The sequence below is a fragment of the Centroberyx affinis genome, unplaced genomic scaffold (assembly GCF_046629955.1).
Source record: "Centroberyx affinis isolate AG114_WGS23_722 - 3 ecotype Tasmania unplaced genomic scaffold, CSIRO-AGI_Caff_v1 ptg001079l_1, whole genome shotgun sequence".
NCBI classification, from domain to species: domain Eukaryota; kingdom Metazoa; phylum Chordata; class Actinopteri; order Beryciformes; family Berycidae; genus Centroberyx; species Centroberyx affinis.
This window is the reverse complement of record NW_027279626.1, coordinates 112,999-136,374: the sequence shown is the minus strand read 5'-3', so window position 1 is coordinate 136,374 and position 23,376 is coordinate 112,999. Positions and strand designations below refer to the sequence as shown.

General features: G+C 42.3%; 1 protein-coding gene across 1 annotated transcript in view; it reads right to left on the bottom strand.

Annotated features, from left to right (window-relative positions):
* Nucleotides 1-20,581, bottom strand: part of LOC139647414 (vitamin D3 receptor A) — a 69,360-nt gene extending 48,779 nt beyond the window's left edge. The window contains exons 1-2 of the mRNA XM_071523305.1: nucleotides 20,488-20,581; nucleotides 19,332-19,490 (exon numbers count right to left, since the gene is read on the bottom strand). The gene's annotated coding sequence lies outside the window, so the exon portion shown is untranslated. The remainder of the gene's footprint in view (nucleotides 1-19,331; nucleotides 19,491-20,487) is intronic.
* Between the last annotated feature and the right edge of the window lie 2,795 nt (nucleotides 20,582-23,376).

The following is a 23,376-nucleotide window of genomic DNA, read 5'->3' as shown; positions in this document are numbered from 1 at the left end:
CACTTACATTGATCCAACATTCTGGATCAATGAAGATAGATCATTTTGCCATCAGTTAATGTCAAGGCATGTGTTTTTCTTTGGGGATGTGATACACTGGGTATCACTTTTGAGGTGACGATGTAGGTCAACATTGATTTGGTCTGGATTAGATTATTCATTATTGGTCTCGAGGACTGGAAAGCAAAATAAATCACACATGTATACACACACAACTAACCAAGAGAAACAATGTGGGAAATTATTTTCCAAGGAGTTGTATCAACACAGCTAACATTCCATTTTCATTTGAAAACAAGATATCGACCAATTTAAAAGTGTAGAACGTACTCAACTACTAAAAGGTCTGTAATGGTCTGCTGGTATGTAAAACTCAGTATTGAATATTATTGAAGCTTTTGGCTATCTTTGTTTAAAAAGTTGATATATTTCACAAGGTAATCATCTCAGTGGAGACTGGTGACTGAACAAGAGTATTTTGTAATGAAACCAGTTTTTTTCCATTATTGCCCGATGCCTATCCTGACCCAAGGTCTGTACAGGGAACAAGGTCAGGACAACAACAACAAAACAATCAAGTCTCCTTTACAAGTGTGTCGAGGCAACGGAGAGGCCAGCAATGTGATTCAGAAGAAGAGTTATAGGACATGTGAATTGAGCTGACATTGTAATGTGCTGGTCCCAGATCAGCCCACCAACTTGTTTACATCTGTAAAAACTTGACTCAACCTTTTTATCCACCTCTAGATCCTGAGCTAATAAGTAAGAGCTGAAATATTAAACACAGAGTCGTATAATATAAGCTGTGTGTGATGTGTGTTTATGTTCCTCCATAGAGATTATATCAGATAGAGGCCCGCATGCTTCGCCGGGCCTCTGTGTGTGTGTGTGTGTGTGTGTGTGTGTGATGACTGAGCATCTCAGGACACTGAGGGCTGATGGGTAATTAACAAAGATACCCCATTTGCTATATAGAAGTTGGCATTTATCTATGGGGAGTGTGTGTGTGTGTGTGTGTGTGTGTGTCTGTGTGTGTGTGTGTGTGTGTGTGTGTGTGTGTGTGTGTGTGTGTGTGTGTGTGTGTGTGTGTGTGTGTGTGTGTGTGTGTGTGTGTGATTTGATGTCATGTGACAGTTGAGCATCTCAGGTCACTGAATAAACTGATGGGCAATTTAATTCAAGTTATCTAATCTGTTTTATATAGGTAAGCATATACAGTACCTACAGTACAGTGTGTGTGTGTGTGCGCACAGACACACACACACGAACAGAGTAAAAGGGCGCCAATGAGGCAGTAATATACATTTACATGCATTCGTACTGTATATACTACACATACATATTGCTCCTCACGATGCACGTGAGCCGGAGTGTGTTCCTCCATGTGTGTCTGTGTGTGTTTGCCTGGAAAATCCTGTAGGTTCCGATGTGGGACAGATATAGGTTGAATGCCGTTTTCTACAATGGCTGCCACTGTGAAAGGCCTGCACATAATCTCAGGCGAGTCATGGCAGGAGGGAAGCGGTTACAGTGCGGCGGCCGGGCCAGAGATTAGACATCGAGATAAAAGGGGAAACTCTCACAGGCAGCTTAACGGAGTGCGAAGGGCCTCTTGAAAGAGCTCCTTCAGACCCAAACACAGACATAAGCTTCCATTCAAACTCCCATTATCCAGTTCAATTCCCTTCCATCTGCCTTTTGATTCCGTTCAATACGTTCAGCCGCTAATCTAATACTACTCCGTTCTTTTCTATTCACTCTCCCGGAGAACTATTCAGAGGAGGTTTCAAGACTGGCATCTTTAGCGCCATAGTCCGTCAATCAATTTACGGGCCTGGCAGCATCCTGGCAGCTTATACAGTCGCTGCTTCCGGGCGGAAATCAAAAAGTCAGCTTTTCAGGTTTATTTACAGACTGACGGGCACGCATTTTCCGGTTCGGAACGGGTTTCATGGGCCCCGGGGGTCACGGAACTCGCTCGAACGCTAAACGACCACGTGAAACTTCAGCTCCAGTAAAAACATGGAAATTACCCACGCTGCACTTGTGTGAGACATTTCCCCGACTGCAGTGATTGGTTCCACATTTATGCCCCACAGAAACCTTGTTTTGCTTGATTATTTCTGTAATTGAGAGCAGTGAGGGAAATCCTGTACACTGCTGTAACATCATTTATTGAATCAACTAACATGAGATTTCCTTCTGATATCTTCCCCTCAGGCATTTCATACTGCATTTCATTTATACTATATTCCAATGCGCCTGCATTAACAATTGTTGTTGTTGTTTCTGCAATTGAGAGCTGATATTGTTCTCTACCTTGAAAGTGAGCCAAACCACTCATATTTTTACTGCTACATGTCAAAAACACATTGCTGTTCAGAGTGACCTGACCCAAAAGAGTGACCATTATATCACGTAAGCTATCGATTTGGAAGCACTTCACTATCTAGCAGCTATTATCATCATCATCATTACGAAAAAGGACTGTCCATTTCACCTTGAGGTCTGAAATAAACAACTAGGAGAGCAATGCACCCACTGTCATCATCGTCAGCAGTACACCAGCTACTCCCCATGTATCAGTGTGTAAATGCTTGAGTCATAGCTGAAAGTCAGGAGCATGCTGTTGACAAATCTGAAACATGCTGTTAGGACATCAAGCACATAAATTGTGTGTGTGTGTGTGTGTGTGTGTATGTGTGTGTGTGAGGAGGAGGAGACTGGAGGGATTTCAGGGCAGATGCAAAAGCACTGCTATGACTCTGAGAGCCCTTCAGACACGCGCAAAGCTGCCGCCTCGAAAGACAGGATGAAAGGAGGAGAGAGAGAAGGGAGGAGAATTTCAACCCGAGCTGGCAAGAGGTTACAATTTTCCGACTTTCCGACACACATTATGTCAGTATGATATTATAATGAGCCTGCTCCATCTGTTGTCAGTATTCTCATACATATTCATGACCAAGGGATGGCCTACAGGTCAAAGTGGACTGTGTTTAGTTTCCCTGTTCATTCAGTTATCAGGTAGGTCTCCATATATTCTATTTGTTTAATATGACTAGGAGAGCTAAAGCAGGCAGGGTGAGAAGATATGAGGTGTGAGAAGATGGTCCATCAGCAGAAAAACGTCCGCCTTTTCTTTGTGGGCAGTTTGATGTGCTTCAAGGTTTGGTTGCATGGTGTTGCAAGGAATTTGTTCGTGCCTCTCTAGGGAACATAATGCCCGTCGATGACTAGCCACTTTCCAGCTACCATTCACCTTTATGCAAGCCTTTCCATTCAGCTGTATGAAAGAAGGCAAAGTCTTTCTGTCCTTGAAATATGTCCATTACATTTTAGGCATCAAACTGACGCTCTCATTCACAGCGACTTACAATGAGTGAAACACTACAATAAGCTTCAATTCCTAGATCACCCTTCAATGCAACTAATGCCCAGGCCAGAACCACAGTGGCCATACAATATTCATGTGACCAAAGAGAGACTATGGAAGAGCTAAGTGCTAGGGAAAAAAACTGAAATAAGAGCAAAGATTTTTGACCATCAGACGGGACCAAACCATGTTTTGTTGTCGTCAGACATGTGACTTGACAATTAACTAGTCTAGCTGAACAGGGAGGAGAGGGTTACATAAGGACAAGTCCATGCATATGATTCAACTTTAACCACAGTCTGTCCCTATTATAAAATTATCCCAAATGTGAAGACAAAACAAAAAAAAAAGACTCTTTTCCACCCACTACCTGGCATCCATTTATGAGAGAGAAAATAACAGGGCTTAGTGGAAAACAACAGAGACTGACAGAGAAAATGACTCATCTCCAGCTCCATCCATCCCTCCATCTCTCGCTCTCTCCATTCCCCTCTTCTTGTTACCAGCTACAGCACATCCTGTACATAAAAACACCACTGAATTTGAATGAGAACACACACACACACACACCGACACTGAGCCAACACACTTACTGCCTGTTCCGGGAATCGACAGGGGGAGATGGAGAAAAAGCAAAAGAAAGAAATACAAAGAGTGTGCAAATGTGATGTGGTATGGTAATTGAATGTAAATATTGTTTACAGCACCTTTGAAGCTCCGTTGACAATGGAAAGTAACGAAAAAGGAAAAGAAAATGGGAGAGGAAGGAGAGGAGCAAAGAAAGAAAAGCGAGAAGAAAGAAAGAAAGAAAAAGAAAGAAAGAAAGAAAGAAAGAAGAGCAGAACACGGTTAACCATGCTACTTTGACACATCTCACCTCAGAAAAAAATGTAAGCCGGTTCAACATGGAATAATATTTAATTATAAAACGGACCCTGTAACTAAAGTCGTTTTTGGTGGCTGTTATTTTATTTTACTTTACAGCTACTTTGTGCCGCAGCAGCAGAATTAAGAGCAGAAAATACACATCAGGCATATGATTGATGTTTTAATTCATTAATTGGGCAAAAGCTGTTGTATGACAACTATGATGAATGCCAAACAATAGTATATAATAATAAAATACATCCCTTTTACCATCAATTGCTCTCTCCCTCAAAATGTGTATGGGTTTCATGTGCACTCCACATAATTATCATATTTCCAACAGCACTTGAAGGCATCATGCAATCTAATCTTACAACTGGTATGCACTTTTCTAGTCAAGATGACAATTTATAGGAGAGAGCAGAACATAAACATGCATGTGTGTGTGTGTGTGTGTGTGTGTGTGTACAGCACTCTTGCGACATACTTGTTTGCCTTAATACAGCACTTTGATTAGAGGAGCTCCTGCGGCTAGAAAACAGCAGGACGGCAATGCATGTGTGTGTGTGTGAGTGTGTGTGTGTGTGTGTGTGTGTGTGTGTGAGATTATAGGTGTATGTATGTGTGAGAGGCCCCTGCAGAGAAAGCTGCTCAGCAACACGACTCCAGCCTCGGCTGGTTTGATAACTCCCCATTTGTTCTTGTCAGCATCCCTGCCTCTTTCCCACCAGACGTGCAGTTTTTCTGGGAGGTTTATTCCCGTTTTTGAGAAAGAGAGATCAAGGATTGTTTTCATTTTATTGAAACAGAAAAGTAATCTGTAAGGTACAGAGTAGGGGAGACACAGGATTTGCTCCTAGGCCCGCACGGTTATATGAATTTCTAGAGGCAGGTTTTTCAATCACAAGACTATTTCTGGGAATATTCTCTGGGTCCGGGACACCGACAGGCAGTGCATGATAGGAAAAAAGCAGGAAAACAGGAAATCATCAGCAGAAATGAATGGCAGGTGTATGCCAGAAAAGCCCATCCCTGAATATTCCTGGTATCGCTCAAGCGAGGGAGCAGGGAACACATACTGTCAGTGTCCGACAAAAGCCTTGTGCCTCCAAAAGGACAACTTTGGACTACATCAACAGCCATGCCTTTCAGTATTTAACAGTACACTTCCAACTATTTCACTTGGTCCAATAATCTGTTATGCATGGGGGATAATCCCAGCAGTCAATTACCCCCTCAATAGAAAACAATAAATCCAAATTGTGTCTAATCCCACAGCACAATTGTGGATATGATGTATAGTTATTTATGAAAACGAGAAAAGGATTGTGGGAGCTGTGTGAAAATTTGCAGCTTAGATGAGAAGATGAAGAAGGCACTAGGTAATATTTTAGGTCATGCAAGTTTCTGATGCTCCAAGCAACCAAAAAAACAAGAGAGCCACAGGAAAACAAGTTAATTAAAATGTTCCTTAACAGCAAATGTTCCTAGTGTGATTAAAGCAACATTCCTGCACTACGCAATTTTTGCACAATGACAGCCTAAATATGGCAGTGAGAGGTAACTATTTGAACTTTGAGGACTTCAGTACACAGAACTAGGGCTGGGCGATATTGACAAAATCAAATATCACAATATTTTGGACCGAATACCTCGATATGGATAATGTGACGATATTTTGGGGATGAGTATTCGTGCTTTCATAAGATATTTACACACAAGAACATTTTGAAAATGAGTAATGATCATTAGTAATCAGTAATGTGTAATCAGTAATAAGTAATATGGATATGATAAGCAGGTAAAGCCAATCATTGTTCATTTTACTCAGCCAGAATAGGCTAATAACTGAAGTAACAGCAGACATTTAAGTTATTTCACAATATTACCATAACCAATATCCCAGACGATATCTAGTCTCATATCATGATATCAATATTATACGATATATTGTCCATATTTTTTTCCTGGAAATGGCACGTAGAGGATCTTTAAGAGCTGCTGTTGAACTTGCCCTGATCTGTCTCTGCCTTCGGGGATTACTTTCTCGGGCATTTCTGCTTTACTTGAAAGCGAAGCCTGGCGAGAAAAACAAAATAAAGCGAGTGGAAACTGTGACATTACAGAATGACGAACCACCCTCACACCAGAATTTTCAAATTTTAGCTATTTGAACACAAACCCATAATCACAAAGTACAAACGACTGTCAAAACAGGATTTGTGAATCAAGTTATTGGTGGAGCCATAACCAGAGAGTACAAATGCCTGTCAAACATTACAGATTTTTTTTTTCTCTTAGTTTAAACAGGCGGTCTGAATCACCACATATGAAAGGAGAATCTGATTCTAAGTGACAGTTTCAACTCTGTGGTGACCAGAAGAACTGTAAACAAGTGGTTTTAGGGAGGGATCAGGCACAGCAGAGTGTGTGTGAGTGTGTGTGTGTGCGCAAACATTTAGCCACGCTTTCATCTGTTTTCATCTGCATACATAGATTTATGTGTCTGTATTCATATGTGTGTGTGTGTGTGTGTGCGTGCGCGTGCGTGTGTGTACTAAGGGAGCTGAATGTTCTGTATTTCTCAGCCAGGCACGAGTCTTCACCACATCATTACACACACACACACACACACACACACTGAACTGCATAACACAAACGCCACAAGCAACCGACACCATATGGAGAGCAGAGAGAGCGAGAGAGAGTGAGAGAGAGAGAGAGAGATAGAGAGATAGAGAGAAACAGAGAGTGCAAACCATTAGCTCTGTTTTGGTCTTGTTGTGGCTGTTGTTTGATTTTTCCTCTCTGGGTAAATCAGGATGCATCCTCGCTAAACAAAACCTCTCTCCTGGTTTCAGCGGTTGTCTATATATACACATTTACACAGACAGAGACACACACACACACACACACACACACAGAGCGGAGTGTTTGTTGGATTGAGGCTGTATGTTGTCTTGTGCAGACAAATAAAACTTCCCTCCTGACTCCTGTTGCGCAGCTAAATTCAGTCAGCTGTTACTTTCAGTGTCTTATGAATTGGCCTTGACAGAGAACTCACATTTTATTGCCCATTACAGCTGTACAGTCAAAACCCTAAGTATTGGGAAAATGAGCCAGAGTTGACTTGCCATGTTGTAGAGTTGTCAAATTTATATTTGTATGGGAGACAAAGTGCTGACTTGATTCTGGCTATTTTTGGTATTGTGGGAATATACGTCATTTGACTACACTGTGTAAGCTTAAGTATCAGGACAGACTGACTTAAAAAGTTGTGTTAAATGACCATATAGTTACAAATACTTCTATACAATCAGTGCTTCAAGTTGACCCCGGAGCATCACCACAGTCTTGATATCCTCCCTCAAGATCCTCTGCCAAGGCCAAAACACGTCTTCGCGGCTCCTTCGCGGCTCCTGCAGTCTTGATTCTTCCTAAAAGCATTAGGGACTACGTAAACCTCCCATTCAAGGATACATGTGAAAAAAGAAAAAAAAAAAATTCACGGAAGTTACAAGGTATTCGTGGAATGGCGGCGTTATGTAACTGATGCTGAATCCAGTCAAAGCCACCAGCGGGGAGGCAGGATAGAAGAGAGCTGTGAGAGAGAGCTGGTGTTGGGTCCTTTCAAGGTTTTCATTTCCTGGCTACGGGGAATTAAAATACCTCACCTCCCTGCTGCCACTGGCCCCGGGCCAGCTGAGGGGCCTCCCACCCTGGGGGCCTCCGTCCCACCCTGCCTGCCTATAGCTGGGTTTCCATCCAAGCGTTTTGATGTGATTCGTGATGTATCGAATTCAAAAAGGCTGAACGGAAGCGGCAAGTTTCAACCGAATTTCCTCAATATCGAAAAATATTTTAATGCTCGCTTCAAGTGTAAAAGTGTTTTTTTGTTGATAAAGAAAACAGAACACTCCAGAGCCGATGAACAGTCAAAATCAATTGTTTTCTTCCTCCCATACCGCCGCCACACCCCCGACCTGCTCCCCACCTCCAATCCGCCTCTCGCGTACTTCACAGGGTCAGCAGCAAACAAACACCCACTTGGTTTTGAACGCTGCCCTGGATTGTGAATGGTTGAAGAAATACAAACGCCTAGGAATTGATTTCCACCTTTATTCCCTCCACAATGGCTTCAGCCCTTCAGCTCTCCTGACAAGGTTAAAATGATTCAAAATAAAGAGTTTGCCTTGGAAACAAATGTCTACCTGGGCGTGGAGCTCACACTGGGAACATAATGGAGCTCGGACCAAATGTCCAGAGCCGTTCCTCCTCAAGAGTCCATCCCTTTTACAGCCAGCCCACCCATAGAAAAAATGTTTTGGAAAGAGTCTTGCGCAAATATAGGCTCTGTCTGACAGAAACTTGGTCACCAGGTGTTATATGTTTTCTATGGCTTACAATATCCATTTTATGGAGCCTCCTGACGTATAGCCTAGGCCTCTGACATACATAATATTTAATCCCAAGGCTATGATGCACGACTTGTTTCCATCCAAAACATACGAGAATCCGACTGCAATTCTTGTAAAAGCATTCCCCATGAGCTCACAGTGATGACTGATGGCTCCAAGTATGCAAAGAAATCTTCAAAGCTAATTACCAAACTGTCCACAGCATGAGTGGCCCCAATTCAAACAAGTACAAATTGATTTCACTCTGTATTCCCCACTGTTCAAATGTCTCCTTTTCCATTTAATTGCTTTTCATACAAGGTATGCAGAGCTTACCAACAGAGTCTGTATTTCTCTTTCTATGCATGACCCACTTAGGATTTCTCTGCCCAGCTCTTGCTCTAATGTACAGCTTAATGTAAATGCATGGGAAAACTGCCTGAATGCTGTGTTCAATAGCTAGGTAACTGTTTGAAGTGGCCGAGTCAGACTGTAAACACTCTTATTCCAGTGTCCATTGAACATAGGTAAAAACAACAGCATCCCTCCAGTGCTGTGAAGGGGTTACACACAGGCGAACAAAAAGAGACAATAATGGCCATGTGCAAACACACAAAAACACACTGCCAACATACTCACACAGTGAAGCTGCCAGGAGGGGGAGAGAGAGAAAGAGGGAGTGAGCCAGAAACACAGATAGAAAAACAGACAGAGAGCGAGAGAGCGAGAGAGAGAGGGAGAAAGAGAGAGAAAGTCAACAAAGTGATGGAAGGAAGTGGACAGGAGTTGATGGGAGAAAAGCCAGAGAGTGAAACTTTAGATAGTGTGGAGAAACAGAGAGGTTACTGTGGCACAGCTGTGTCAGCTTTCAGCACATATACTGGACACCTTACACACACACACACACACACACACTGCATGGACGCCGTCAAACACATACATATGCAGTCCCTATAATCACATACAGGCATGTATGCGAGCCAAAATGGTCTATGGACACTGAGTCATACACATAAACACACGTACGCCTGCGCTGTAGCATGGCTGTGTCAGCTTTCAGTGTCCACGCATCATGTGACAACTTACACACACACACACACACACACACACACACACACAGCCACTAACATGGACACGTAAGAGTCATGTTCATACACTTACAGCTGGTCAATCCAGCATTGCTGTGTCAGCTTTCAGCTCCAAAAGCATGACACAAACACACACACACAGGCAGTGGAGACATTACGCAGAGAAAATGGGCATGTAGGCCTACACTATACACAATGCAGAACCACACACCGGGCTGTGAATAGCCACCCAACACATCCCACAGAAACAAAAGGATGGATGGTGTGTGCCTGTTAAATAGGCCGTCGGATCTGCTCAGGTCTAATTTTGGAATGGCAGGGAAGGAGATGAAATGACTGATGGCAAAACTCTGATGAGTGCGACCAGCCAGAGAAGAAGTAAGTCTTTGAAATGGAGATCTGACACAAATACTAAGTGAAAGTAAGCAGCATTTACAGCACACACCCATTCCACTTAGCTAGTTTTTATTGCCTTGAGGCCCGAAATGAAAACCAGTAAACCGGACTCTTTCCACTTTCATTCATTTTGTAACCAGCGAAATCGAGGTAAAAACACATACAAGGCTAATAATAAGGCTACTTATTTCTGTCAATCTATTAAAACGTGGAAACTAATCTTTAATTAATAGGCTACTATGGATATCCACTGTGTGTTGTGTTGAAAAGTAGCACAAATGTGTATTGTCCAAAACAAGATGGGCGTGTAGAAGATGATACGTCCATTTTGAAGAGAGCGAGCATGTACGAGTGTTCACACACACACACACACACGCACCAACTGGACCCATTAAATCTCTTTTATAGCCTTCAAGTTGCGTCATTTTCCCAAATCTGATTCAGACAGAAGGGCGGGGCGGCATGCAGTGTGTGTATGTGTGTGTGGTGTGTGTTGGAAAAGAGACAGAGGAAGAATGTATGGCGGCGTTTTTTTTCCCCTTTTCCTGCAAACTGCAAAATTCTGGCGGCGCGCGCGCTACGAGCCACAAGCAGCGCTGAAACAAATCTGACCCAAGCAGACTCCAGCTATTGCCAAGAGCATTACAAGTCTTAAACGCTACATAATACAGTCCGCAGCAGGAGGGAAAAAGAGAGTGAGATAGAGAGGGAGGGCGTGAGAGAGAGAGTGAGAGGGAGACCATAACAAGGATAAAACGCTATGTGAGGCAGTAGGCAAAAAGAGGTAAGGAGAAATGGAGAGAGAGCGAGATAGAAAAAGGAAGAATAACAAGTGTGAAACGCTGAAGGTGGAGGAGAAGAGGGAGGGAAGAAGACGAGGTAAGGAGAAGGAAGGAAAAGAGGCAGGGATAGACTGGAAGAAGGAAGTGTAACATGTCGCAGGAAGCCAGATTTACGACTTTTTTTTACAACAACATTTTAATGCTACCTGGAATTGGACTGAATACCAATTTTGAAGCCAAAATAAAGAAACCAAAAACCTGGCAAAACCACTGCATATTGTATTTCCCCTCTTCTGTATTCATCTAATTGCATGTGAATCAAACTTCGTAATGTAATACGAACACAAGAAAATAAAACCGCCTCTACTGCCGATCTCATTCACATCTTTTGGTGAACTTTTTTCCTTATTTCGTTTGCCTTCCAACTACAGAATATATCACCAAATGTTAAGAGTCTGCCAATACCACCATTTAATTGTAAATTTCCATCATAATGAAACTGTGTGTGTTGAAAATAAATCTCCATAACATGGTAAAATATTTAAGACATTTAATTACATTATTTAAGACATTTTAATACTTTTTAAGGAAGAAAGAGGGAGAGATTTTTGTATTACTGCTGTTGAAATTTACTGAAATGACAATGTAACATTATCAGAATTATCATGTAGAATATTATTGTCTGTAATATCAACTTTATATCTTATTTAAATGAATGTTGAGGGGATTATTGAGCTCAACCATTATAAAGCTACATATACAGCACGCACAGCTACAGAAACAAACTCAAAGTGGATCCACGCAGCATAAATGAAACCAACAGGGAAAAGGAAACCGAACAGGGACCTGATATCAGTAAAGGATGATTTTTCCTGCATTTTTCATGCGTTTTTGTGTTCGCTGAGAGAAGGCGGGAGATGAGAAACTGAGGAAAAGCAGAAGGAGGAGGTCAGACTATGTTTTAATAATCAAGATATTCCATAGAGCGCATACATACATACATACAGTGCGTACTTAGGTTTAGGGACTAGCCTAATGGAAAGTGGATGGTCAGGAGGAAGAGGGGGAAGAAAGAAGAGGAGGTAAAGAGAGACAGATGGAGGGAAAACTGTGACGAAATACCAGAAAGAGATCAAACCAGAGGGGAGGAAGAGGAAAAGGGAAGGAGAAGGTTAAGTCTACATAAACACAGACCAATATGCATAAACTCATACAATGAAAGGGACGGATGCATTGTATAAAAACTACTGATAATTTTACTCAAATACTTCAGAAGCGGGCTATTGTTTCTTTGTAAAAATCCATGCCAGTAAAAGGACTGGCAATTGAATTAGAAATGAAAGGGGAGAGAGAGAGAGAGAGAGAGAGAGAGCGGGGCTTTCTGCTTGTTGGGAGAGATTGAGGGAGAGAAGGAAAGAGAAGCAGACCAGGGCCAAATTTAAGACTTTTTAAGACCTTTTTATGCTACTTGGAATTGGATTTGAGACCAATTTAAAAACCCAAATAAAGACATAAAGCTGGGAAAAGCAGCCTGTCTCTGTTTGAATCTAGGTAATGAAATTTTCTGAAGCTATAAATGGGCAGAATAAGATAAAGAACAACAGGAAATTAATAGTTAAGGGGCATGAAGTCCAACTGTGTTTAGTATAGCAGATAGGATGCAGACTGTACACATAACCCTCATCTAAGAAGCGCTTGCATGGGAAAAAAAAGAAGACCTCTGAAAACTACTTAAATTCAGGCCTTAAACTGAGACTATTTTTAAGACTTTTCCTGACTACAGAAAAACAGTGAGAGAGAACAAATTCAAACTCGAAAATGTCATCATTGTTACCAAGTAACAATACAAACCATAATAAAACACTGTTTTAAGCAATACAACCACTGGGGAAAATAAGATTATAGTGCAGGAAGGGACGGACGGGGAGAGAGAGGGAGAGACCGAAAGACAGAGAGGGAGAGAGAGAGAAAAAGAGAGAAAGTACTGGCTCTAAGCCAAAACATGCTCGGTCCTGTTCTGCTGGCTTTGGCCTACTGTTCTGCATTTACACTGGATCCACTAGCATCAGCAGCTATATGCAGCTGTGTGTGTGTGTGTGTGTGTGTGGGTGGGTGTGGGTGTCACATAGAGAAAGATGGGGAGAGTGAAAGCGTGAGTGAGAGAGTGAGAGAGGGAGAAAGAGAGAAAATTAATTGAATTTTATTTAATTGAAGAGAGTGAGACACGCAATTGATGCCAATAAAGGATAGTGAGTTGAACTGAAGTGAATTGAAAGAGAGAGAGAGACAGACAGAGAGAGAGAGAGAGAGGGGCGTGTGTGTGCAGGCAGGGGGGTGCTCGGTCATCCACAACACTTTTGGATGACTGAGCAATTGTCCCGCAAACAGGAAGAGGTGGGCGGAGCCTGCTGCAGGAGGCTTGTTGGGTTTCAACCAATCCCACTCAGTGGGCTTGTCTCTCTCTCTTTTCTCTCTCTTTCTCTCTCGCTGCTGCAGTGGCCTCAGGAGAGAGAAACGAGGGAGGGAGGGAGGAAAAGAGGAGGAGAAGTAGTGTAAGTGGCGAACTGACACCCCCTTACTCTGGGCCTCAACAGAGAGAGACAGAGAGAGAGAGAGAGAGAGAGAGAGAGAGGACACTCAGACCCTCTCTCTCTCTCTTCCTCTCAGATCGGCCCTAGAGCAGAGGAAAGACACGTGAATACCTGCACTGCTGCAAGTCACAGGACACCACTTTATACAGATCCACACACACACGCACACACACACACACACCAGGTTTAATGAGTGGCCGCACTAATGAGCCAGTCGTGCTTTTAGTGCCGCTGTAAAACACGTCCGAGTTAACTCTCATCAGTCTAATTAAAAAGCCTCAGTTTAAATCAATGGAAACTGGGCCCATTCATCTGCGCACAAGGCAGCGCCGGTTACAGCGGCGCTCAGGCCTGCTGGAGAAAGCGGCTGTAGCGTGGAGTTCATTTGGTAGTCTGATTCCAATTTAGCCCGATCCGATCCGATGAATGGGGTTGTGCATTTCAGGAAACAAGACTAGACTTTCATTGCGCCTCGTTAAAGGCCCAAATTTGTGCGAGACATGAAAACATGTTGTTTTCGCGAAAAAACGCCGGGGTTCCTGCATAGTTTTTTGCCAATAAAATTTCACGACTTTTCCGTGACTATTCTGTCATGGCATATATAGCACGATCCGCGTGACCAATATTTACCAGGGTCTATGTTCAAATGTTACTGAATGTCTGACTCGAAAGTTTCGGTCTTCAGCTAACTACAACTACTTACTGTATATAATCAGGAAACTTGCTATTTGGGTTATTCATTCAAAAAAATATCAACCAGCAGCCAAACTTTCCATTAAACACTTAACTCACTGGGAGAAATAAGGTGATGAATAAATTTCCCTGACATTTCCAAAACGTTTGGGATGTGTATCATTTTTCATAAATTTTCCAGACCTGGAGAACAATATTTTCACATTTCATGACTTGGTCTGGTTTTGTATAAAACATGCTGTCAAGAGCAACTGAAAATTTATCAAGCAGGCACCCAATCCTTAATTACAACATCAGAGAAAATCCACAACTTCTATCAGTACTGATGACAAGTGTTTCCATACTATCAGGTCTTTACTGTGCCACTTATCCTTCTAAGACTCCGTCACTGTGGATAAATTCTGTGATTCCTGACTCTGTTTTGCTGCCAACCCAGATCTGCCCTCTGAGTTACCTCTGTGAAGACAGACCGATAGTGATTTCAGTCTCTTGTTAAGCATTTTAAGCTGTTCTCTGGCCTCGGTAAGCCCTGCTTGGCCCCACTGAAAGAGAAGTGCGCCTGTGGATGATCCTAAGTCTACCTGACAGGTAAAATGGTCGTCCTGCTAACGAAGGACAGTCGAAGTATATGAAGGGTCGGCTGGCCTCGGGTCTGTGCCTGGAGGGAGAGCTTGGTCACCAGTGGCAAATGTCCAGCCTGGTTGCAATGAATTAAATTTCTATAAATTAGGCTGTGTTGATTATAGTTAAGAAAGATCCATTTATTATAATATTACATTTTGCCTGGGCGTCCTGGTGGATCAGTGGTCTAAGGTTCGAATCCATGATAATAATCAAACGAATTCACAATTTTTTGGTCAGAAGCAAACTTTAAAATGGACTACAAGATGACAGAAAATGAACTAAAGTTTCCACTGCTCTCCTGCAGTTTGGTGGACGCCTTACAGTTCCAGGAGTACGTACATTTTTACGGTGGGAATTGAACCTTTACCCCCGGCTGTGTTCGTGCCGCACTGAGCCACGCCACAACTTACTGCACGAACCCTGTGGTCTTGTGGTCTGTGCCCTGGTCTCCCACCGAAGTCGTTCAGAAGTTGAACCCCGAGTAGTCACAAGTGTCTAAGCCCTTCCTGTGTGTTAGCCTGTGACCTTACGCTGTGAGGTGAACCGCTATTGACGTTTATCTCGCCAAGCCCCTTAGGGGCCGCGTTCAAGCCCTAATCACACCGACCACAACACCAAAGCCTGGGCCCGGAATTACAGCTACACTTATGTTGTAGCTACGCAATTACCTCTCGTATGGAATCCATTAGCCCCTGTTTAGCACGTTCACATTGAAGAGAGGAGAGGAGAGGAGAGGAGAGGAGAGGAGAGGAGAGGAGAGGAGAGGAGGTGATTGTAGGTACAGTACTGGACACAGTGTTTGATTGACAGGTGATCTCTGGGAAGTGCAGTGGAGTAACACCACAGCAATGAGCGCTGAGCACCAAAGATGGAGACTTTTTTTTAATTACAAAAAAAACAAGGAAAACAGGGATTACCACTTTAGCAATACTTGCAGTAATCATGTTTAAGATAAGGCAGCCTTGAGGTTATAGAAGCAAGCTTGTGACTAAAAGGTCACCGATTTTAAATCCCCAGTCTGACATTTAGGTGAGAATGAGATTGTTGCTGCCATCACTCTGCCACATAAATACTGCAGACGTGCCTTTGAGCAAAGTAGTGTGTGGTGAGGCGTCCCGGTGGCTCGGGGGGCTGGGGCGCATGCCATGTGTTCGGATCCGGACCAGGACTTGCCAATACGGGCAAAAAGTGCCAAAAAAGTATCTTTAAATAGAAAACTAAAAAAAAAAAAACTGGACAGTTCAGGAGTCTAGGGAAATTGTGCTCAGTCAGGCTACCCCAATAAATACAGGTAAAAAATAACAATAATTATAAAATGTTATTTACATTTTATTCAATTAATGTTTGTAGAGTTCCCTACTGGATTTGATGTCTCTGTCATCTTGTTATTGGGTATCCCTAACAACATTGTTTATGTGCCATTAGTTGATTATAGGCCATAATATGCTGCAGCTGCAGTTTAACTTTTTTTAGCACTGGAACGACATTACAAATTTAGTCTCTTGCCTGGAAACCGGGCTTATTAAAACGTTCTCCTACTCTCATTGCTGAGCCGACCCACCAGAAATAGGTTCACGACCCTTTGGGGGTCCCAACCCATAATTTCAGCAACCAGATTTTGATAAAACCTGGTTGCTGAAATTATGTTTACAAAACCTAAACAGCCTATACATACAGTATAAGAGCTGTTAAGAGTCATCTTATGTAAGGCAACAGCGAGTCATCATCCCATTTGAGATGACCCTTCCTATGATCCTTTAGGCCTACTTGTTTGTGTGGTGTGTTCACAACAGCAAATTAACAAGAAACAGCATTGACCTGAAACACCATGAAAGACTAAATGATCAGCTCAAAAAAATCAGCTCAAAGCAGCAAACCTCAAGCCACAGAGAGTGCTGAGACCTGCAGGCATTTCTGTGTGTGTGTGTGTGTGTGTGTGCGTGGGTGGGTGTGTGCGTGTATATGTGCATTCCGTATTGCTGGGAATTAGCTTACTTTTCAAAACAGCGCGCTGCACCTTGAGGGCCCCATGCATCTGTTATCATTTTACAACCTGCCTATAACTCAGCAGAGCTCAGACCTCTTGAGCACAATGTGCTCCGGTAAGCACCTCATTACAGAAAATAGCCCTTTGTATCCCACTGAGGTAATGGGTGGGTTGGACGAACCTTGAGATGAAGGAATCAACACAACTAAGTGACACAGCAATCGCTAGTCACATGAAAAAACCTCCCAGCATGAGTGTTTTCTTTCCCATTTTTTACAGATTTTAAAAAAAGTGTATGATGAGTATGTCTCATGGCCCCTCGAACCCATTAAATATATTCAAAACCAAGCAGGAAATTTCAGCGTCGACATTCAGAAAGATAAGTGTGTATTTTTGAAGTCATGAAACCATGCATTCCTGCAGATACAAGGTTTTCATCCGACTGCAGCGGGAGGTAAGTGGCCAGTGAATCATGGCTCGCACCATGTTATTGTAGACTGTAGCCTGTTGTGTTTATTGACAACCTAGGAAGGCAGCAACCTAGTAAAATCACGAGGTGCCAAAACACGGCGAAAACAAACAAATAAACAAAACACAAAATATCTCAACGCAACCACAACATGGCAAACTAACACAGAGAAAGCGCTTCAAGGAAGGAACATTAACCTTCTCCCCTCCTGGTTCCCAGTGCATCAGTTCTACCAAATGTGTCCTTTCTTTCATCATATTCATCTGAGCCTACACAAAACAAAACATTGGGTCTGGAATAGTCCCTGTACTTCTAATTCAGTGCATCTTTACAGTCTTTACAGTGTCTTTACAGCAATCACAACGATTTTACATTTGCTGCAAAAAGATGTCAATCTTAAACACTTTTGCTTCATATTCAGTCTTAAAATCAATTTAAAAAATCTTAAAAGAAGTGAAAAATTCTGCCAATAGATAAGCGATAAGCCCACTTGTCTCTAATGCAGTTGCACTTGTTTGAGGAATTTTCTTGTAACAAGAGATAATACTTTGAAAGAAAACAGAACAAGGCAGATGACTCACTGGTATCAAGACTCTCGATTCAGAAAACAAATTGAGTTGCATTGGAAACTGGAGAAATTATCTCATCACATTGGCAGATATTTTTGCCTCTCAAAAAAAAAAACCTCAACACTAGATGCAGTGTGGCAATACTAAAGTCCCTTACATGAAGAGGAATCCATTATGTCTCCACACTTAAAAAACACTTATTAGACTGCTGTGTAAATAAGATTAAATTATCTTTTAATGCTTATTCAGAAGCAGACTTGATAGCTTTATTTGATCTTCAGCCTCACAGCCAAACACATGAGCTGAACAAACACTGTACAAGTAGCACAGCAACACCACTTGCTCACTGACAGTGTTCACTGTGGAGAAATGAATGAGGTGGCCGCCCAAATCTCACTGATAAAACACATCGGCTAGCAAGATAGTTACTATAAATGATGATTGAAGAACAGCATAGAATAGAATAGAATAGAATAGAATATAATAGAATAGAATAGAATAGAATAGAATGCTGTTTGTCACCATTAGACATATTATTCTGCCAATATTATTCTATAATATACATGTACAAGACAGAATAGAACAGAACGAAAATGAGAATGAAAATGAATGAATGAAAATGAGAATGGAATACAACAGAACAGAACTGAACAAAATTAAATAGAATAGAATGCAATTTGGTATTAATAAACCTGTCATTCTGTCAACTTGGCAATTGCTATTATCCTTGGATATGTACAATATAGAATAGAATAGAATAGAATAGAATATAGTGTTATTCGTCACCATTAGACATGCTATACTGTCAACTTGAAAATCGTTATTATCCTATAATATACACGTACAAGACAGAACAGAACAGAACAGAATAGAATAGAATAGAATAGAATAGAATGATGGTGTCAGCCTAATGACCATCACCATTATCCCATAACATCTGTCTGAACTCTCCCTGGGCCCTGGTCTCTGTCCCTTTGTCTTGCCCGGCTGCAGAGTGGGACTGAACACACCTCTGCACGCCACTGAAACCACATCACTGCATCGGTCTGCCTGCCAACCTACACCTCCAGTCACAAATACTTGTTAATGTAATGCAATGTAATGACCTCCATTTCAGTTTGGATCCCTATCAGCGTTTTGGATTTGCAGGGATTTGTGCGTTGGCCCTGCTGCAGGCAGGCAAGCAGGCACACACACACACACACGTGGAATGTGAGGGAAAGCACCCGTCTATGATAATAATACCACACACAAAACATCACCGGGATAAAGCGAGTGTACAAGTTGTACCGAAATGCCATGTGGCTGCTTTGCACATAATATGGTATAGCATGGCAACAAAAGAGAAGGCTGCATGCACAGTGTTGCAGGATTTGTGGGCTTAATGTGTAGCGGCTAGCTATAGCAGGCTAGCCCATAACGTTACAAGCTAATGGATTGTGGGGTGTTTTGTGCGGCTCCTGTCACTTAACTAAGATAGTCAATACTCTCTTACCTGATGTGGCATATCAACCTTCACTTTGTACAGTCGCAGAGGGGGGGCCCCGAAGGTTGGAGCCAGGTCGCCAAATTTTCCGAGCAAGTGAAGGTGAAGGCAGCTTTCAACTACAATTTCCCCTCGTTGAAAAACTTTTTCCTCCGTGTAAAAAAAAAACTGTCAACAAAGAAGAAAGGGGGGCTGAATTAGGCAGAGTTAGCTAACGGTCACTCGGGGGGCTGGCATTTGGTATAGCCCCGGTAACGTTCTGTTTTCTCTTGCATGGACACCCTTACGCCAATCTGCATTCAATAAATCTGGGAATTCAGTGTTCCCGTGCTCGTCGGCAAACGTGGACACCTCGTAGGACATTACTTTAGACCTTTTATGAATCAACGGGGCCTTCTGGTAGATTCGGCACTCAAGTAATATGTGAAACAGCACTTTATTACAATAAAATTTCAACTTTTAGAATTGGCTCACACTTGCTTGCTACCGCCTTGCATATAGAATTTCAGTGGAAGAAGACGGGGGGATTTCACCGCCGAACCAATTGTAGAAGTTGACATTTTACTGAGAAAATTGCTGCTTGGCGAATAGGACACATGCCGAATTGAAGAGTGGATCCAAACGATTTGTGAAGGGTCTCCAGTCATGTTCTATCAGGTTGGTACCTTTACCATTAGGGATGACCACACTAAATTGCCAGTTTCTTTTATGGAGTTTGTCATGGCGTTCTCTCCATGGAAGAGAGAACGGAACGTTAACGGGGTTATGATGTGGGACAACAGAGGAGCCAGCAGTAGCAGTTATAGGACGAAAAATAACCATTAAAATATCACAAACCACGGCTTTTATTGTGCCACAGTGACCGAGCGCCTGTGAAATGGCCTTTCTACAATGACATTACGCCTGGGCTGACTGGGTACATTGTCAGCGGCATGTCAAAATATTGCAGCCCGCTAGAGAGCAACAATAACAGCAGCAACGGTAACAGCAGCACAGTTAACTGGACTGAAAAGCGCGTGTGCGACTCGGCCTGAAAGCACTTTTCAGCAAGCAAATCATAACGAAACAAAAAACACCCAAAAATGAAATGCTACTATAGTCTTACAATAGCTTGCAATCTATGGAGCATACTCCAAAAGGTATAGGAAAGCGCAAAATAACTTACATTACTCCATGCGAAGCGCAACGTAGGCAGACACTCTGTTAGTCCAGCTTTTAGATCTCTATCTACATAGATGGACAGCACTTCTTCATAGTCCCGCCCCCACCATTTTGCAGAAAGGCATATCTATACATATATCATCCGCCCAATGTCCAATCACAGCTCTCCACTCTGGGATAGTCTCTTTTCCCATTGGTGGAGAGGCTTGTCAGTCTCAGCCCGTGTCTCCATCGATTTCCCCGTACCATATAGGGGTGTGTCGTGACGTAGCAGACACCCAGATAGGTAGTAAACAATTAGGGCAAAAAATAAGAATAACCAGAATCAAATTAAAAATAAAGAAAATAAACAAATACAAAAAATAAAATATATATATATATATAAATATATGTCACTATGTCATTAAAATTTCTGTTACAGTTATTTGCAGCATTGTATTTTGTTGATGTCAATTTTTGAATGCTATAAAATGTTCTTTTTTCATTCCACAACATTCTCATCATTAATTATTTATGATTTTACCTATGCATAATATATGAAAGTCTCACTGAGAGAGACTCATCTCTCTCTCTCTCTCTCTCTCTTTCTCTCTGCCTCGAAAACTGGTGAAAACTGATAGCATACACATACCGAGGGGATCAAGGGGTTAGTGAAACTGGTTTTGTACGTTACCAAGTTAGAGAGCTAAATGTGGGATACTCACACGTCTGGCAGCGTGCCTGCATGTATATGTGTGTGTGTGTGTGTGTGTGTGTGTGTGTGTGTGTGTGCGTGCATGTGTGCCAGTGTGTGCATGCATGTGCGTTTGAGTGTATATATGGACATATATTCCCAGCTTCAATAAGAGGAATGCAAGCAGGGCCTCTTTTTCAGTCAGAGACCATGTGTGAAGCCCTGGTGGAAGCTGAGCTAAGCTAAAGCGAGCTCAGAGGGTATGACGCCATAGGTGGCCGTGGCGCTATACAGTGACACCCCAGGGACGTTTTATTATAGCACTTCAATCAGCACATTACCCGCTCTAATGAGGACTTATTCTCCTCTCATATCCCTCTCTTCTCATTTCCCTGGACAGCCCGGAGCTCAGGGGCGGCCTGGAGCAGCTGGGGTTCGGTGTCTTGCTTGCTCTAGGACACGTCAACAGGGATCAAGGGAATGTTGGATGTTGCAAGGATCCGACCTGTGACCTTCCAGTTACTGGACGGTCTGTCAAAGCACCAGGCCGGCCAGTCATCCCTAACGTACTGTGTATTTTGGGTTAAAGGCCATGATACCATATGGGGGCAACATTCGCCCCTCTCACACAGATGAAACAAGGACACAGTGTCAGAGATGCGAAGCGGCCTACACAGTGCAGCAGTACTGCAGAGACGAGGTGAGTGAACAGTGTCTACAGACTTTGCCATGCCTCCTAACGGCCACTAGGAGTCAAGTAGGCTAACCGTGAGTGAGTGAGTGAGTGAGTGAGAGAGTGAGAGAGTTACTTTACAGTACTGTATTGTACTGTACTATACCGCACTGTACTGTATTGTACTGTACTATACCGCACTGTACTGTATTGTACTGTACTATACCGCACTGTACTGTATTGCACTGAACTATACTATACTGTACTGTACTATACCGCACTGTACTGTATTGTACTGAACTATACTATACTATACTATACTATACTATACCGTACTGTACTATACCGCACTGTACTATAGTGTATTGTACTGTACTTTAACGCACTGCACTGTTTTGTACTGAACTATACTATACTACACTACACTACACTACACTACATTACACTACACTGCACTATACTATACCGCACTATACCATACTGTATTGTACTGTACTGTAGTATAATGAACTATGCTATTCTTTAGGCCTACTATACTGTACTATACTGTACTATAGTGTAATGTACTATACTATACTGTACCATACTGTACTATACTATACTATGCTATAGTGTGCTATACTGTACTCTACATACTATACTGTCAGGGGAAGGTGTGGTGGGGACCCTAATGCAGGACAGCGAGACAGGTGGTGATCAAAACCCCAAGACTGGGTGTTTACTGGTACAGGTAGCAGGTGACAGCTATTTCTTTCTTTTATTTCTTCGTGTATTATGTTTCCCTGTCTAGTTCTTGTAGTTCTACGTGTACCATGTTTCCTGTCTGCCCCAGCTCATTGTGCTCTGTTACATGTGTCAGTTTGTGTGAAGAGCTCTCGTTTTTAGTTTCCTGTGTCACTTGCTACCTGTTACAGTGAACACCCAGTCTTGGCGCCTCACCACACCTCCCTGTGACACTATACCATACTATACTATACCATACAATACTGTACTCTACTATACTATACTCTACTGTCCTAGACCATACCGTACTATACTGTACTGTACTGTACTATACTATATTATATTAACTTTACAGTTAGCATAAAATCACAGTGATTACAATTTTATAACCTGTTGAAACTGTACATTGTCAAATTTTACACTTGTTTATTTTCCTGTTGTTTTCCTCTTCCAGCAGTTCTCTCACAGGAATGTTGTCAGGGCACTGTTGCTCCGACCTTTGGCCTCCATACTATTGGTCGCTAGTCCTAATGCTGGTGATCCTGGAATTGAAACTAGTTCTATTCTGTTGCGGTCATTGTAATGCGATTACATAATAAGACTGTCAGCTAAATATTTGAAATGTAAATGTCAAATGTAAACGGTTACAGTCAAATAGGTTACAGACATACAGCTAACATCATGACTGGCTGGCAAAAGCACAACATGTTCATGGTGCGATGATTTATATATACTATATGGTCTGACCTGGAGCTGTTAGAGCAGCAAGAGAAGTATGAAATGCCATAAAATGCATAAAGCTTAACAGTGTGTTTCTATAGCGC